We start from the raw sequence: 5,252 nt of genomic DNA, 5'->3' as shown, positions 1-5,252 counted from the left end.
TCGCTTAATTAGAAGAATGCAAAAAAATGATGTAGAACTAAATCTTCTTCTTCTTAGTCATCTTGTGTGCTTTAGGTTTCCAGAGTTCTCCCTTTGTTCCTTCTTGTTCAATTAGTCTCCTTTTCTTTATTTATATGCTCCGGGCTGACTTGGCCGCTCTGAATATCCAAAACGTACTAAAATCAGGCATTTGTCTGCCCGACCTAGTGCGGGCGCGCCTAGATCAAGCGTGGGCATGCTCTGCTACTGGAAAAGGGGCGTGGACGCGCCTAGGTCAAGCGCGGGCGCGCCTAGCTACTAGAAAAATTCTGCAGTTTTCTTGCTTCTCGCTCTGATCTTCTCGCAAGTGCTCGCACTTCATTTCCTGATCTCTTATCACCATAAAAGCATACAGAAGTCTATATTTGCCTCCAACTAAAGCCCTGCAGATACTCAACACAAAATACATTAAAAACACCACATACTTGAGGTCAAATCATCAACTTAAGATGATATGAAGCGTTCTAAATGGATATAAAATCTACTTATCAAAGAACATTTAAGAGACAAACCATGGCAGGAATTAGAACTTGTTGCTACAATTCTCAATGTAATCAATCCTGTAACTGCCAGATGGTCTGTATTTATAAAGAACATGATACAGTTGAAGCAGAGAGGAATGCCTTACAAATCAAACTACATTCCAAAGTAAATTGATCAGACTGAATATGCTGTTGATATGCATATTGGAGTATCTAAGATAGAAATAAATCTAGGAAGATAAGTCTTAAGTTTTAATCCAGATGGAAAGAAGATTGGATTTCTAGAACTAGACGATCTATCTCTTGGAAATTCAAAGCTACATGAACTCAGGGCTACCATTTACTAGAATGATGAATCAACAGATGAGCTGAAAGAACACAAACTGAGGATGCAATGGTATTTAGAAGTAATGGAAGAAAATCTGATGAGAAAGTTTCTTGAAGAAGCTCCAGACTGTATTAGAGTTTAGAATGAAGAATAAAGTCTGATAATCACTGTCTGTAAGATTGTATATGTTTATTTGATTTCTGTATTTAGATAGTTTTGACATCATCAATTAGAACTTGTACATGATTACATAATGCACAAGTTGGGGGATATTGTTAGATATAATTGATGATATTAGGATATAAACTATCAGGACTTAATATTAGTACTTACTGAAGGTGATGTCATCAATACTTGTCTATCAGTACTTGATGATCAGCAGTTGATGTCATCAGGACTTAGTCACTTCAGTAGATATTTGAGAAAGAAAAGGATTGCAGAATTCAAGGCGGTGAAGAATTTTATTCAGAAGCCATGGATATGTATTAGGTTTCCTTATTGTAATATAATAGGATTTCTTATTGATTGTGTAACTGTGCACTATATAAGCACAGATTATGTTTACTCGTTATGAGTTGTGTTTACGAATTGTAATATCTTTTTGATAACCTAGAAGCTCTCAAGGATAATTGTTCATCCTTTGAGAGAGTACTTGTGTAACAGTTATTATCAGATTAATATAAAAACTGTTGATTCTATTATAGCTTTATTTAATTATTTGCATAAACTGCATTCACCCCCCTCTACAGTTGATTACGGACCTAACATATGAATAGGACTCCACTTCTTTTACTCCTTTGGTGGCATCCATAGATCATATTTATGAAGTTAATAAAGGAAAAAGGCATCTTCCGAAGACCGGCTCCCTTAATCACATGGTAAACCAAGGACAAGAAGAGGTACCATGAATACCATGAATTTGTTGGACATAACACTCATGAGTGTTGAAACTTGAAAGATGAGATAGAAGAACTCATCAAGAAAGGGCGGCTTGGAGATTGGATTATCAAAGAAGTAAGAAAGTATCAAGGTGCCCGCCCGACCCACCGAGAAGGTTTAGGGCGTGCCCGAGAAAGAGAAGGCAAGGAAAAATCTGACGATGTCAAGTTTTTTAAGTCAGGAAGTATTCATGCTATCTTTGGAGGACCTTATTATACAGGAGACATGAATGGAGCGATGAACCGGTATGCTAGGGAAACAAAAGGACCTATACTCACTAACATTAGCCGTCTCGAGGAAAGACCTCCCAAAATGTTCCGGAGAGAGACAAGGGACATCACATTCACGAAGGAAGACGTCAAATGGCTTTACCATCCTCATAATGATGCTTTAGTTGTGAAGTTCTACATTGGGGCCATGAACGTCTATCGCGTGTTCATCGACAACGGAAGCTCAGTTAATATCCTTTACTATGATGCTTATAAGAAGATGGGATTTCTCGACAAGGATATGGAATACAAAAACATATACATCTATGGCTTTGGCAGAGAAGCAGTAAAAGTAAAGGGAACAGTGAGACTCTCTATCACTATTGGGGAAAGTCCTTTCTCGACAACACATATCGTCCAGTTCATGGTGGTGGATTATGTCATCTCAAAATGCTCTTCTTGGACGACCATTTCTGAAGGACATGCAAGTTGTCACCTTCATTAATCACTTATCCATGAAGTTTCCAACACCTAAAGGCATATGATGCGTCCGAGGATGTCAAGCGGATTCGAGGGAATGTTATAAGTTATAATAACCTATAAGAGAATTCCGCAAGAGGGGTTCTAACTAAAGTAAAAGGATCAATATGTTATAATCTCTTGACAAGTCAGGGGAGGACAATATAGAAGCGTAATACATGGAATCTGAAGATGAAGTAGAGGAATAAGCGACTTTGACCATAAAGGATGAAACGTCGGAAAATATTTTGAAAATAGGTGAACAAAGGAATGTTGAACATGAATAGGAAGAACTAAAAAATGAAGAGATGTAAGAAGAGTTTGATCCCAGCTTGTGTATGTCATTCGAATTGTACAACGTTGGAGCTAAAAATAAAAAATGGGGATTCCTCATGTAAGGCGCGGTTTTGGCCCCTTACTCACTTATATATAAATTTGATTCAAGTAGGGCTTAGTCCGAATAGTAGACTAGAAGTAAAAAATTCCTTCTAGCCTAGGGGGTAGTGCATGTACTATCTCACTTAGTTTTAGTCGTAGGATGTTTACTTTTGTTTGTTTTATTCACCAACCGACAATATCGTCACTAAAACGCATTATTAATAAAATTTTGAAGTTTTTTATTTCAAAGTTTCTATCTTGAACATATGGAAAAAAAACTCTTATTATTACGATAAGTTTGAGTTATATTGATCGTCGAAGAATATGATTATTTTCAAGACAGCTTGAAGATGCGAAGAAGACGCAGAGTTCCCTGACAAAGTCCTACACTTCATAGGGCGCGCCCTAGAAGGACTTCCTCCGAGAATATGATTTTTAAATTAAGTTGTTTGAGTTACAGGTTCACTTATCACTTTGTTATGATTCTCAAGAGCATCAAGAATAGCTCCCGGACATGCCAGAAGAAGCAAGACCTCCATAAGGAGTCACATTCCCATAGGGCGCGCCCAGGGAAGGATTCTTCCAAGCGGAGGAATTTTGGAGTTGCTCCACTACAATTACTTATCCTTTGGTTGTTGTTTTTGCAAGATGGAAATATTCTAAGGCAAAAGCAAAGAGATAACATGCAACACGATATATAATACAAAGTCTAAGTACGAAAGTGTGATAAAGGAATAAATACGTACAAATTGTAGGGATTTTAAAGAGGCCCACACCTCGAATAAAGTCATAGAAGTAGTCACAAAGTAGCAAAAGGCATATAAGACGTAAAGGGCCTAAAAGGCACACCTCCATAGAATTGGAAGGCCTTGTAGGCACACCCCTACTCTCGAGGGTAGAGATAGTCGATGTAAGGAGAAGTCACAAGGCGAGGAATATCACTCGCAAACATAACATCATCTGTAGAACTAGGACTATCTGAAGGACCACCAACATCGGTCGCATCAGCCACGACTCCTATCATGCCTATTGTTGCGACGGGCGTACCCGAAGCCTGAACATGGAGGTGATCAAATCCAAAGCCAACCCTCATGTCAAAAATGGCATGTGTATTATCCCTTCTCAAAGCTCATCTACATGGGCCTGAAACTGACATTTCTCAGCGAATGTTGAATCCAAAGTGTTGCTCAAGTCGATGATGATCTTTATTTGCTATTTTAGCTCCTCTACGTGTCCAGAAATTATAACATCTTTCTCCTTAGATACCATCTTCAGCTTCTTCTCCGTAGTGGTGGCGCGTGCAAGTAAACTTCTATGCTCCGTCTCAAGGCTCTCTAGACGAGCTCTACCTCTCGGAGCCTCAGAAGCATCCTCCAGAGAAATAAACAATAGATGTGCAAAGGCTCTAACTCTACTATCTCTGTCAGCTGGCACTAAATCCCTCCAACAAGAAAGCTCATCATCTCCAAGGAATGGAGTGACTACAGGACCCAAGTGAGATTCCACTTGGGAAAGAGAAGAAGAAGCCTTCACCTTCTTTGAAGTACCAACCCTCCAACTAGCTTTGACACGCTTCAACGAAGTGGAAGCGCATGAATGACCTCCTTGGGAGGTGGACTAGTGTGCGCCCCACGCCAAGAAGGGGCCTCACTAACATTCCCCTTAGGAACTGCTCTCTCGGAAGTCAAGTCAAGTCCGAAACACCTTGAAACCTTGGGAGCCATGCCTGAGAGTTAAACATGAAACAGCTCACTACGATGCACATAAACAAGGCATGACATATAGGAAAATACGAAAAGACGGTGATACTGCATAAAGGACGTAAAAGGTACAAGTATAGAGATACATGTACAAATAAAGGAGTGCATAGAAGAAGTGATATCCAAGATGTGAAAAATATGCTAAGGCAAAAAATTGAGAACTAATACCACTACAGCTTAGGGCGCCCCCCGAAGGTATATTACCTAAGGTAGGGGGTTCCCGGAACATACCAGAGGAAGAAGGAACGCTCGTTGCAGTCTCCACATCACTTCTCTTCCTATACTCAGAAGCTACGTCAGGATGAAGCACTCCAATCATCCTCAAGTTATTCTATGTAACAAGAGCCTCAACGTTAAAATCTGTATCAGGAAGATGGAGTATTGCACGAGCTCTCTCCGCAGTCGCACCTTTCAACCTCATCACATTTGTATCATCTAGTTCAAAGAGCGAAATATGGCGTCACAAAATAAGAAAAGGTGCAAGAACGTGAATGTAATAAGTGTGTAAAGCGTAAGATAAAAAGACTCACATTGTGTGTATTCTTGTGAGTTATCCTCGTAGGGGAACGGTCGTAAACATCTAGTGTGTGCTTTGGGA

The sequence above is a fragment of the Apium graveolens genome, chromosome 8 (genome assembly GCF_009905375.1).
Source record: "Apium graveolens cultivar Ventura chromosome 8, ASM990537v1, whole genome shotgun sequence".
Classification (NCBI taxonomy): Eukaryota; Viridiplantae; Streptophyta; class Magnoliopsida; order Apiales; family Apiaceae; genus Apium; species Apium graveolens.
The sequence above is the reverse complement of the archived record's forward strand: the minus strand, read 5'-3'. Positions refer to the sequence as shown.